At 41.2% G+C, this 14,269-nt stretch overlaps 1 long non-coding RNA gene and 1 pseudogene across 1 annotated transcript; both read left to right on the top strand.

The window, feature by feature from the left end:
* Positions 1 to 3,311: 3,311 nt before the first annotated feature.
* On the top strand, positions 3,312 to 7,501 carry LOC143271932 (uncharacterized). Its single transcript, XR_013049273.1, has 3 exons — positions 3,312 to 3,941; positions 6,128 to 6,364; positions 6,690 to 7,501. It is a non-coding gene; the product is annotated as an uncharacterized LOC143271932 (long non-coding RNA).
* A 3,739-nt stretch (positions 7,502 to 11,240) lies between these two features.
* LOC107400651 (vomeronasal type-1 receptor 4-like) lies at positions 11,241 to 12,252 on the top strand (annotated as a pseudogene).
* Positions 12,253 to 14,269: the final 2,017 nt, after the last annotated feature.

The raw sequence follows: 14,269 nt of genomic DNA on the forward strand, positions 1-14,269 counted from the left end.
ACTCAAGCTCACACAATGATGATCCTTATGAAAGGACTTGTCATCAGCATGGTTTTGGAGGATTGAAACAGTACTGTGTATGGAGAAAAGGGGCTGGCTAAAGAACCCCACCCTGACTCTGGAGCCAAGAACTAGGGAAAGATGGCTCAGATCGGAACAGAAAGAAACACAGTTTGGCTCGTTCAGATCAGAGCCATCTCTGTCCCTGGCCAACTGGCTTGTGAAACCAACCAATCACAGAGCAGGACAGCAGAATCCTGGACCCCAAGTCAACTCCTGGTTGATTCCACGCCCAGGCCTTCCTGTGTAAACTGCCCTGCCTGGTCAGTTAGAAAAAAGGCTGTTCTCTCCAACCTGGTAGAGGCAGCTACTCTCTTGGACTCCTCTTTCTCAAATAAATTTCTTTCTCAAAAGAGATTTGGGTGTGAAGATCTTTATTCACTGGCATAGAGAAGATCCTTGCTGAGATGTCCCTAAGTGGTCAGAGCAAGAGAGAGCTGAAAAAGTAACACTTTTCTCCGGAGCTCAAGAAGATTACTACATTTCTGCAGGCTTTTCCCCTTTTGCAGAGTGAAGCAAAAGAAGCAACATCTTAGGCCAGAGAGGCAGAGCTCTGCTAGGAAGACGTTTCAACTGGGGGCTGAACGAAGCTCACCTGTAGCTGCTCTCCAGGAGAGGAGCAGGAGTGCTTATCCTGCGGGAAGACCATCCCCCATCACACCAGGTATACCTAGACTTTCCCAAATAGTCAGGATACCCTTCCCTGCTGAAACAGTTCCAGTCCTGACTTTGGTGAGAAGTCAGAAAAATTTCCCTTTCAGGGTTGGGCTGCTTCTTTGCACTTCCAAATGTCAGGGCTCTGCTAAACAACTCCAGGTGTCCAGAATACCTTCAGGGCAGAGCTGTTGTTCTGAGCAGCTCGAGGTGTCTGGGATACTTCACCCTCCAGGGCTGAACTGTTTCTTTGCAGCTTCAGCCATCAAGAGCTCTCATTAGCAGGTCAAGGTGTTGCCTGTCTCCCCAGGTAGTCAGGACACGTTTCCCCAGAGTTGGAAAACTCATATTTTGGTGCCAAAATCTAGGACCAAACCCAGAGTTGTTGCAACCGATTTACTTACACTGTGCAGTGTACACCACCCCACAGGTAATACCATAAATGCATCCCTTGATCCATCCCCAAGTACACATTTCCATAACTAATATCAACATCAGTTCCAAACATAGATTATCAAAAATGAAACATGCAAACCTTTTCTAACTTCTGCCCAGCTGTTCCTTAGTAACCACCAAAAGTTGTTTGTGGTGATTGCTATGGGGAGAAAACCTGTTCTTCCTTAGAGCCAACCCAAACTCTAACCATGCAGATGCTGCCACTAAAAGGTGTCATTTTAATGGTCTTTCTGAGGTATATCAGGGCCAGACACCTGCCCTTTATGAAGACTGGCATCCTGGACTCACCTGTATTGAAAACTTCCTGCACAAAGCTCTGTAGATACTATGTGAAACATGATTACTGTGTCGAATTCTGTCTCAGGAAAATAGTTGGCGACCGGAGTCGTCTTCCTTGTCAGGGTGGGTCAGAGCTGTGTTTCTGAAGTGATTGAGTTCAGGGAAAAGCCTTCACCCCTCAGGAGACTCTCCATCTTCCTATGGCTGGCCTGTGGAATTCTTGTGACTGTGGCCTTTTTTAAAAAATAGAATTCACACATCCCTCTGCACTTGACCAAGACTTCTGGTTACAACATCAAAAGTTGGGATTTCTGCTTCTTAAATTTTTTAGGTCCCACAAGGACCTAAAAAAATTAGGGAATTTTAGCCAGGAAAACTGAAATATAATTAATGGTATAACCCAATGCTATAGAGTGAGATACTGGACTACTTCTGATACAGAGCCGCAGTCTCAAAACTCTCTAACCATCTCCCCCACAAAGAAAATGGAACAAAGAAAGACAGAAAGAAGGAAAGAAAGATTGAATAAAGGAATGAAGGAAGGAAGGAAAGATCAAAGAGCCAGTTATGACATAACTTACACTTATGTAGTCAATGTGTTAGCATTGATGGATTAGAGGATTCCATGACCTCAATTAATGCGTATACTTGATAATCTTTCCTTTACCAGTGGTCCTGTAAAAACATACCTATCTTGTCATGTGAAGAGTTTATACAAATGTTATCTCATGTAAACAAAGCTAATAACCTTATATATTGGTGTATTGCTGTCAATGGACAGATGTAAACTTCAAAGTTGAAAACAGACATGTTTTTCTATCCTGGATAATAAGGTACCTGAAAAATAAATATATGTCCTCCTGGTCTTTTGTGTCTTTGTTTCCCATGTATTTGTCTGAAATGCCCATGTTGGATATGGAGAGTATTGTGGATTGAATGGTTGCTTCACACACTTCCACGTAAACCTTCTTTAATTTTACCTAAGGAAATGTTCCTATGGGGATAAATATCAATAAAGACGGGGAACTTTGTTTCTGGGACTTATGACGTGAGTTTTTACACTTCATCACTGAAAGTTAAAATGAAAAGCCTAGTTTCCTATGAAGTCCTATAGGACTTCATCTTCCCCTGATTATTCTCTCATCCTCCTGATAGTGTATTCTATGGTCTGGTTTCAGCACACTTTATCATTCTTAATGCTACATTTTTGAATTCTTGGTGTGGCTTTTGGGAATTGAGGGTGACTCACAGAATAACCATTTTCTACTTAGACCAATTGTCATCTAGTTAGATCACTATCTTCATTGTATATGTAAGAATGATGTAATACATCATTAGAGGCAGGGGAGGGGCTTTGACCTGCCTCTACCGAATGGACCTAACTCTGCTAACTCCTCATGGGAGGCCTCACATTTTCATAAGAGGGAATGGGCAGTGTTTGGGTGAGGGAAACCTGTAGGGCTGAGAGGAGTGATGTGGGGATTTGTGACTGGTATGTAAAATGAATAAAACTTATTTTAAAAAAGAAAAAATACAGACAGAATGTCAAACTTGAAAAAAAATAAAATACGACTAATTAAAAAATAGACAATGATGTGATAAATCTATCTCACCTCCAATATACTACATGCTGCTGTAGGATTCTCTCAGCAGCAGCATCCATGAACAGAAAAGGAGGAGTACATCTCCACCCTAAAATCTAAACCCTGAAGATAACATGCTCTGTATGGTTTGGATTCATCTGTTGGCTACATAAGGATTATGTATAGGTCTCTCTCTCTCTCTCTCTCTCTCTCTCTCTCTCTCTCTCTCTCTCTCTCTCTCTCTCTCGTGTGTGTGTGTGTGTGTGTGTGTGTGTGTGTGTGTATCTTCTTTTGATGAAGTATAAGAAATCTTAGTGATTCTCATGTGATTTGTGGCCAGCCTGTCATCCTGGAATCAACTCATATCTTCTGTGCAGCATCCACATTGAGTGCCAATGCCTATGTGAGAATATTTCCTGGACTATACAAGGAAGAAAATATTGCTGTCAGACATTGTTGTCATTGACGTCTGCTGGGAACATCTAAAGCTTTGCAATTTTATATTATGCATTCTAGTAACGCTAATTTATGTCATTGTGCTATGTATGCTGTTTTGGATTAAACTTTCTTTTTTAACTATTTTTATATCCCACTAATTTTATCATGTTTCATCATGTGTAGGAAGGATACGAAATGAAAAGAAACAAGGATGTAGAAAAAATATAATTATGGAAAGATGTTAAAAAGGAAATATTTTAGCAAAGAAGGATTTGTGTATAATAATTAAAATGGCAGATTGTTTCCCCAGCACCTGTTAGAAACCTGGAAATCCTTACCAATACTAAGTATGGCATGAATTGAATGTGAAAGATGAGATGTTCATATGGCACCTGTGATCGTGACTTTCTAAGCTTAAAATTCAACACAATGAAGTTATTGGAGTTCTCTGAAAGTAATGATCCACCCTTGGTAAGTTTTTCAAGTTCTGCTTTAAAAGAACAAAAAAGGCATTCAGTCAGTGTGTATTAAAAGTGTTAGCTGCTGCCCCAGCTCTATATAAATATTATGAAGGAGAGAACAATACCAGTCTTGGCTGGAGATATGGCTGAGCAGTTAAGAGAGTTGTTTTTCTTACAGAAGACCAAGGTTCAGGTCTCAGGACCTATGTGATGGCTCACAGCCACCTGTGGTTCCAGGTCCAAAGACTCAGTGTCCTCTTTTGACACTCAGGGTGCTAGGCATGCATGTGGTGCGCAGACACACACACTCAAGCAAACATTCATACATGTAAAATAACAATACTTTAACAAATACCAGACTGACACAAGTGCCCTCCCAGGTTCTCAGTAAGGATACTTTCAAGTCTGTACTGCTGTGGACAGTGGGATTAAGAGGGGTGATCCTCCAACGTCAGCCAACTCCTGGAGGAACATGGAGCATTTCATAAAATATCCCACAGCCTTGTTAAGTCACCTGCCCCCTAATTCATGGAAGCCATGGAGACCCTACTAGGTAGACTCTAACCAGTGTCCGGTCTACAGAGATGATGAGCAAGATAAAGGAGACTTTCCCTCTGTGATCCCAAGCAAAGCCATGATCTAGCAAGGCCTTTGACACATTCTCACTTGGATGTATCAGCTTGTAGAAGAAAGGCTAAAAGAACTAGAGGCTCCTGCAAGACCAATTGATCCCTGAGGAAAATATCTTCTAGTAGTCTTGATCTTCAAGAAGTAAAGGGTTAACTATAGCTCTGGTGTAGTTTCAATGCCCCAAATGAAACTGTAACAGAAGACTAAGCTATTTTTCTTTTAAACTCAAATGAATTTCTTCTTTTGTGCAACCTCTCATTATCTTGAACAGCAGAGTGTGCCAAACCATGCCAATCCCTGAGACATGCTTTAGACATCCATTCTGTTTTGGGACCTTCCTAAATACGCTTTGCTACTGAAATTTTAAACACACACACACACACACACACACACACACACACACACACACACACACACACACACACATATATATATATTTAAAATCAAACTCATAATCTGAGATCTGTTATCCAGTAGTCCCCAGCTTATTCCCTGGAGGTTCTAGAAGACAGTGCATGCCAAGTGCATCTTAGATCTTTAGGCGATGGTTTCCTAGAGCCCAATTTTTCCTCCTTTGTCATCAACCACTCTCTCTGCCTGCACAGCATCTCTGTGGACTCTCACTATCTCACTTTCATGCTGTTGTGGTTTGTATAAGATGTGCCATATATCGTCTCCTCCATATTAATACTAGCTTTCCAGGTAGTTGCGATTTGGAAAGGATTAAGATGTGTGTCCTTTTTGTGGAGGTTTATCACCTGGGCCAAGGTTAAAGTATAAAGTTTATTTAAACTTTAAATGACTCTCACCACCACAAGTTCACTTTCTTCCCACTTCTTGAGTATCAAGATGTGAACTCTCAGCTTTTCCTGTCATCATTCCTCTATTCTACAGTCAAGGTCTCAAACACTCTGAATTCTTTAGCTCAGTTAGCCACTTCCTTTAATTGGGATCCTTGGTCATGGTGTCTTGTCACAGCACTGAGACCCTTAAACACAGGCTTTTGAAATTTTATATGACATGGTTTTTTGTATGTACACATGTGCACATGTGCTGTGGTATAATGTGAATGTCAGGGGACAACTTGAGTGGTCAATGTTTCCTAGTACCATGTAAATTTGAGAATATAAATTAGGATGTCAGTTTTCAGAACACACAGTAGTTCTATTTTCACCATTTAAAGAAATTTCCCCTATGGATCTCCACTGATATGAATTGTGATAGCTGAGGAAATTTCACTTGGCTAGGGAGTGCACAGTCTTTAACCTCACAGTAAAGGTTCACAGATTGGTTGGTACTACGAACAATAACTCACATGGCATCTGATCTTGGTAAAATAGACAGTAAACACTGGTGTGGAAGTTCATGTGTCTGTCATATGACAACCCATAGATACTCTGACAGATTGCAGCAGGACATGGAGGGGACTGATAACATAGGAAAATGGATCACAGACCTATGACCTTCCACTGAATCAGTGAGAGTCCCTGGGAGGCTCTAATAAATCTGGATTGATGAAGACAATCAAGAACCATGTCCCAGATGGATGACTTCACTCTCTTCCAGTTACTACCCCAGGATGTCTGAAGAACATCAGTTTGAAGAAGTCCTTATGGATTGTCTCACCAAGTGCCTGACCCTGCTTGCTATAATTGTGAACAGCCTGTCAAGATGTGACCACTGGGGCAATAGAGGAAACACCATCTATGGGTGTGTGTGACAGAAATATGAACTCACAGGTGCTGTTGATACCAGCGGAAAGTCCGCAAGTGACCAACCAGCTTAAAATTTCAGCATGGACAGGTAAGGGAGAAGGGATGTCCCAACACAAGTTGAAGGTGGTGGGTTGATGGATGGTGGGAATGTAGAGTCACTTTTCTTTGTGAGATAAGACCTGGCAGTGTCCCCATGCCATAGTGCATGACCCAAAATGCATAAACCTGTGGGCAGCGATATTGGAGTTTGGGAGTAATTACAATAAAAGAAGACTTGAATAAAGAGATGAAATTTATTGGAAGGAACATAGAATTGCTGGCAAGCCTTAGGGTGTGTATGATGTATTCAGTAAAACATCCTGAATAGACACCCCCTGACAGGGTTTTATACCCCACTTGTGATTATTCCACAGGAATATCTATCTGATGAGGGGGAAGGAACACAGCTTTTAACCAAATACAAGTGTTATTCCTTCCTGTACTGGTAGGAATAAGACTTATCATCTCCCTTAGATCTTCCGGGGCTACAACAACTGCCATCACCCAGACACATCCTCTGGCTGGAGACTTCAGACACAGACTTGATCAGACAGTGACATCTACAACTGAGAGACTCCAGTCACTCCAAAAACATATGAACTTTCCTGCAGGTTTTGAGTCCATAACAGAAGAACACTAGACAGAGTAACTGCTGAACATGTGGAGACTTGCTTGGTACTGGGGGAAGAATGTGGCTTCTATGTAAACAAATCAAATGTTAAAACCAATGTAAATACCCTGAAAATACTGCACAAAGCACTGCTCTAAAAATTCCAGCCAAAGAGCAAATTACCTGGATCCATAACCCTTTATTTTCTTGGCTCCCTCCCTATGTCAGTCCTCTGATAATGCTGTTTTATTTGGATGCATGGCCCCTGCCTTATTTATTGACTCTGGTGACAGATCACCACCATTGCTGAAATCACCAACAATCAAGTCATGGTTCACTACCAGACCCTGGTCCCTTCTGACACAGGCGACAGATTCCCCAAGTTTACAGTGATGCCTCTCCATTAATAACTAAAACAGCAAGATGTTGGAAGCCATGGCTGACTGGTCAGTGTCACAGCCTGCCATGAGCCTAGCAACTTTATCTACAAGCTGAGCAAAATGGAACCACCTCCCTCTAGCATAACTTCCTGCTCTCTACCTAGCTCTATCTGGAGAATGTCCCCAGGCCTGGAAAACTGACCTCACCCAAAGGCTGTCTCTGAAACAAAATGCCTGATTCATCTTTAACTTAGTCCTTTGCACAGATCCCCACTAAGAAGACTTGTCCTAGGAGCTCTGCTATAGGACCCTACAGCCACACACTAAGCCTTGTGATAGGGGTGTGCACCTTAATGCTAATTAGGATTTGTTCCCAAACTCCCTAACCTTATACATCCCTTATACCCTGGAATAAAATTGAACTTATTCCCTGAAATATGTCTCCCAAAGAGCTATCTGCATTCCTGCTCATGGGTCACCAAAGATTTCTGTTGCCCCATCTGACTCTTTCCCCTCTCAATTTGGTGGCCAGCAGAACAAGAGGGAGTGACCCCACAAATATCATTGCCTTTTATGTTTTATCTTTGATCTAGTTAGATGTTTCATAATTCCTGGAATATTGACCAGGGATAATTGTTGTACAAAAAATTAGAGTGACAGAGAAGTTAATGAAAGAAAAACTCATTGTATCTAACACAGTAGAATGTCTGGATTGACTGGAGATTCAACCTTCACATCACATGGGCCAATAACTTTGTCAGGAGATTATGCCCCAAGAGGACGGACCACCCCTAAAAGATGGGATCACCTTAAGACATGCTGAAGAAGAGATTTGTAAAGGAATTACACTTTGATAAATTATTGTACTTTCCCTTCCCATATCCCACACTCTAGGACAGGCACTTACAGAACACAGCTGTGCTACTCTGAATTACTCTTCCTTCTTTCTCTCCTCTAAGCATGATTGACACAATGGTTTTTATTGTTTAGTATTTCTTCAAGCCCCACACCCCACCATGGGGCTGTCTGCCACTGTGTGACTCATCTCTGTTCTGGCTTACCTCCACTTCATGGCTCTTTATCTACACTAGTTGGTTCACAGATGGGAAAATACCACACTTCTGATGACTTGTTGATGGTCTTCCTCAGGGATTTCATGCCAGTATGATTTTGAAAGTGTGAAACTGTACTGTATAATATGCCCCATTGGAAATATGTTTAACAAATCCCTTGATCTACACTGGAGTACACATCTCCAACACAATATTAAAACTTAGATGCTCCCGAAGGATACATGGAAAACTTTTTCTAACTTCTGACAGCTATTCCTTAGCATCCAACAAAGTCATAAACATTATCATTAACAAGGTAAAAATTGTGATTTGCCCTGAGGACCAGTTTTTTTCTTCATTGGAGGTATCCCAAAGTCTCCATGCAAACACTGTCACTGACACCACACATGACAAAGTAATGCACTCTCTGAGGGATGTTCATCTAGTAAACAGTCCTTTTATGAGCACTGGTAATCTGTGTTCATTCACGCCAGTGCATTATGTTCCATGGAAAATATTGGAGAGGTAAGCCTTTCCTTGTACCTTCCTAAGGGAAGATAGGATCTTAAAATGGAGAATAAATAAGAGCTTTGTTTCTTCAGTAAGTGTTTAGGAGGTGGCTTTCATGTGTGTGAGCACCTTTATCCTTGCTGTGGCTGGACAGGTGGGATTATTGCACCTGTAGATGTCTGCTTAACATTCTCTTCTGAAGTTAACATTAATGGTTAGGAGGAGAGTTGCTTTTTGTCTCTTCTTTACCTAATGATGTCAATGATTTCTTCATCCCAAGGAAATATCTGTTTCACAGTTTAAACACTTTGTTGAAAATGACAATGAATTTGACATCCATGTATGGGAGGTTAATTTTAACTGATGAATGGAGGCTGACGGTTTTTCTGGAAAGCAATATATGAAGTAAGCTGCAGATTAAATAAGAGCTTTCAAAGACATGATTCAAAGACACGAGTTTCCAAAGAATTGGTGTAAATGGTTTAACTGTGATGGTTTTTCACCACATTTTGAGTGTGGCTGAGAGAAGCTGGTGATGGCTCATTTTCTCTCCAGTTTCTGCTTCCTCATTAAAATAGGGAAGATACACAGAATTATGAATAAATGAAATACTTTGGTACCTGGGGATTTTTCCATATGTGTGTGTAAATTGAGTTCTTTATATATTTTGGGAATAAGCCCTCTGTGAGATGTGGGTTGGTGAAAATCTTTCCCATTCTGAAGGCTGCTATTTTGTCCTATTGACAGTGTCCTTTGCCTTGACAGAAGCTTTTCAGTTTCATGGGGTCCCATTTATTAGTTGTTGATCTTAGTGTCTGCACTATTGGTGTCATATTCAGCAAATGGTCTTCTGTGCCAATTGTTCATGGCTATTCCCCACTTTCTCTTCTATCAGGTTCAGTGCAGCTGGATTTATGTTGAGTTCTTTGATTCACTTGGACTTGAGTTTTGTACATTGTGATAGATATGGATCTATGTGCAATCTTCTACATTCAGAATTCAGTTAGATCAGCACCATTTGTTGAAGATACTTCCTATTTTCCATTGTATAATTTCTATTCCTTGACAAAATCAGGTGTCCATAGGTGTATTGTTTTATGTTTGGGTCTTCAATTCCATTTTTGATTCTATTCCAAGATCGATCAAACTTTCTGTTTTTATGCCAATAACATGTGGGCTTTATTACTATTGTTCATTAGTACAGCTTGACATCTTGTATGATGGTACCTCTGGAAGTTCTTTTGTACATGATTCTCTTAACTATCTGGGTTTTTGGTTTTCCATGTGTAGTTGAGTATTGTTCTTTTGAGGTCTGTAAAGGATTATGTTTGAATTTTCATGGAGATTGCATTGAATCTGTATATTGCTTTTGGTAGGATGGCCATTTTTACTATGCTAATTCTACCAATCCAGGAGCATGTTAGATCCTTCCATCTTCTGGTAACTCCTGCAGTATTCTTCTTCAAACACTTGACGTTCTTGTCATATGGGTCTTTCACTTGCTTAGTTCAAGTTACACCAAGATATTTTATATTCCTTGTGGCTATTGTGAAGGGTGTTGTTTTCTTTATTTCTTTCTCAACCCAGTTATCATTTAGATATAGGAGGCCTGCAGATTTTTTGAGTTAGTCCTGCATACACTCACTTCACATAAGATGTTTATCTGCCGAAGGAATTCCCTTGTATAACTTTTGAGGTTGCTTATGTATATGGGGATATACATGTATAAATTGAGGTTCATATTTGTGATCAGGAAACTGGTTACATTTAAAAAATATTTTGTATTCTATCACTTTGATGATCTGTATAAAATTTTCACAAAAGCTGATGGGTTCTTTTTTTGGCAACTTACTTTACTTACATGATTTTAAGAATTACAAGTTTGAATTCTTGTCATTTTAAAGATACAGGAATTTTACTTTATACATCTAGTTTTATAACTGCCTGTATGTCTGGCACCACATTTGTGCAGTGCCACAAAAGCCATGAGAGGGCATTCAACTTGGGGAACTGATGTTACAGGTGTTATGAACGACCATGTGGGTGCTGGATTTGAACATGAGTCTTGTGAAGAGCCATCTCTCCAACCTACAATTTGTATTTCTTAACACACTTTATCATTGAGGGAAGATGTTTCATTCAAAAGGTAAAATAATGTGTTTCCATGTTAACTGTTCATATGTTTATATGCCTTACTGTGTTATAATAGGTGTGATGTGGAGCAAAAATGATACAACTGAATTGCTAATACACTTCCAACATGAGGTGAGGGAAAGTACATGAAGTACAAAGTAATAGTCTGAGTTGTCTATGCTGTGTTCTCCAGTACAAGCTCCTATACTGTGATACAATAGTGTCTCCCTTCATAGAAGAAGTAAAGACTCAAATCATTCTAATGCTCAGACATTGAGAAGTGTTTTAAATACAGCAGTGTTTCTCATGATCATCACTCAGCCTGCACAGAGGTTGTCTCCATGTCCTCTCAGAATAAAACTCTAAAAGCCACTGAGGAATTGGCTCTCCAGACCCTCCTGCTTTTCGAGATTGGGTGTGGAACACTGGCCAACATTCTTCTGTTTGTGCATAATTTCTCTCCCATCTTTACTCACTCTCGACTGAGGCCCACACAGGTCATTGTCACCAACTTGGCTGTGGCCAATGCCTTCCTTCTCCTAATTACTGCATTTCCAAACAACGTGATGGTGTTTGTTCCAAGGAGTGCTCCTACTAACCTGCAATGCAAAATTGAGTTCTTCATTCGCTTGGTGGCTCGAAGCACAAACATGTGCTCCACCTGTGTCCTGAGCATCCATCAGTTTCTCACTCTTGTTCCTAGTCACTGGGGTAGTCAGATGCTCCGAGGAAGAGCCCCCGATGCCCTGAGTTATTCCTGTTACAATTGTTGGTTGTTCAGTTTCTTAAATAATGTCTACATTCCAATCAAAGTCCACAGAGCACAGGCAATGACACTCACAATCAAGGCAAGTGGGTCTGTTCCACATCTGGATTCAGTGCAGGCTTTGTCTTTTTGCTTTTTTCCCATGATGCCACATTCATCAGCATCATGGTCTGGACCAGTGTCTCCATGGTGCTTCTCCTCCATAGGCATCACCAGCGAACACAGCACATCCTCACTGCCAATCAGAACCACCGAGGCCATGCTGAGACCAGAGCAGCCCACACCATCCTCATGCTGGTGGTCACATTTGTTGGCTTGTACCTCCTAAATTTTATTTGTGTAATCTTTCATACTTTTTTAATGGACTCTCGTATCTGGTTGAGGCATGTAAATGAGGTTTTGACTGCAGGCTTCCCCACTCTTTCTCCCTTCCTGTTGATCTTTAGGGATCCTAAGAATCCCTGTTCTGTGCTCTTCAACTGCTGAAATCCACAGTCAACATGACAAACATAGAAGACAGCTTTACTAATAGCCATATACACTCTATTAAGTAAAAGTTGTTTGAAAATCCTTCCTCATAAACCAGACATGTTGACTCAGTAAACTTATTCCAGCACTGGAGAGACTGAGACGGGAGGATTGCAATGTAGTCAATGGCATGTCAGCCTGCAGAGTGAGATCAGGCCAAATTGTGACAAGGAGACCCAGTCTCACAACTGTGTATCTCCACCCTGTTTTTCTCTACTGAGTAGTACTCCACTGTGTATATGTTCCATATTTTCTTTATCCATTCTGCAAATGAGGGGTATCAGGTTGTTTCCAAGTTCTGGCTATTACAAATTGTGGTGGTATTGTGATCCCCAAAATATTGTGTACCCTAATAAAATTATTTGGGGTCAGAGAACAGAACAGTCACTAGATGTATAGGCCAGAAAATGGTGGCACACTCACCTTTAATCTTAGCATTCCAGAGGCAGAAATCCCTCTGAATCTGTCTAAATTCAAGGCCACATTGGACACAGCTAGGCATGGCGACACACGCCTTTAATCCCAGAAAGTGGGCCTTTAATCCTAGGGAGTGATAGTAGAAAGCAGAAAGGTATATAAGGCATAAAGACCAGAAACTAGAAGCTTTTAGCTGGTTAAGCTTTTAGGCTTTGAGCAGCACAGTTCAGCTGAAATTCATTATGGATGAGGACACAGAGTTTTCCCGTCTGAGGAAATAGGATTAGTGGAGTAACTGGCAAGTTGAGGTGGCTATGGCTTGTTGTGCTTCTCTGATCTTCCAGCACTCACCCCAATACCTGGCCCAGGTTTGATTTTATTCATAAGACTTTTTAGGATTCCTGCTACAATTCTCTATGCCAGATATTCTCCCTTCCATTTCTTGAATTCTGTTGGTTATGCTTGCTTCTGTGTTTCCTGTTCGTTTGCTCAGATTTACTGTTTCCAGCACTTCCTCTGTTTGTGTCTTTTTCATTGTTTCTATATCAGTTTTCTGGTCTTGAAATGTTTCTCTCACACATTTAATTGCTTTTTCTTGGCTTTCATTAAGGGATTTATTGATATCTTCCAATTTTTTTATTTGTCTTTTCCTCAATTTCTTTATTCATTTTTGCAATTTTGTTTGCCTTTTCCTCGTTTTCTTTAATGGAATTTTTCATTTTTTTCAAAGGCCTCTAGCCTCTTCATGAAGCTGTATTTATGGTCACTTCTGCTTCTTCTACATTTTGATGTTCAGGTCTTGCTGTTGGAGGAGGGCTAGGTTCTGGCGATGTCATATTGCTTTATGTTGTTATATGTATTTTTGCCTTGACTTCTGCCTACCTCCTCCTCTACTAGGTGCACGAGGTGCCTGTGAGTGAGCTGCTATTGGTCCAGTCTGTGCTTGCTGTGTCTGTGTCTCAGGCACCACTGTGGGTCCAATCTTGGCTCTTGGTCCAATTGGAGCTGGCAGATTCTGTATCTCAAGGAGCTGCTCTTGGACCAACCCAAGCAATTTGATTCTGTGACTCAAGGAGCTGCTCTTGGTCTTGTTGGGGCTCTTTGACCAGTCAGATCTAAGAGATTCTGTGTCTCAGGAAACCTCTCTTGGTCCAAAGGCACATGCCAGATTCTATGTCTTAGAAAGCCACTCTTGGTCCAATGAGGACTGGTAGATTCCCTGTCTCAGAAGTTACTCTTGGTCCAATGAGAGCTCTTGATCAAATGAGAGCCTTTGGTCCAATGAGAGCTGGGTCTTGGTCCACTGAGAGCTGGCAGTTTGTTTTCTGTGCCTCAGGAAGTTACTTGTGGTCCAATGAGAGCTGGCTGTTTAGCTTCCATTCCTCAGGAAGTTACTGGGGTCACAGGCAGATGGGTATTGGGGCAGGGTGTGGAACTTGTGGATTGCAGTGTCCAATGGGAGCAGTTTGGGGGGGCTTCCTGCAGGAGTTTTCCATGCTGGCCAGCAACTGAGGCAGTGTTGTGTGGGGGTTACTGGGGACTGGCTGTGTCCCAGAGA

This window comes from Peromyscus maniculatus, chromosome 1 (genome assembly GCF_049852395.1).
Source record: "Peromyscus maniculatus bairdii isolate BWxNUB_F1_BW_parent chromosome 1, HU_Pman_BW_mat_3.1, whole genome shotgun sequence".
Classification (NCBI taxonomy): domain Eukaryota; kingdom Metazoa; phylum Chordata; class Mammalia; order Rodentia; family Cricetidae; genus Peromyscus; species Peromyscus maniculatus.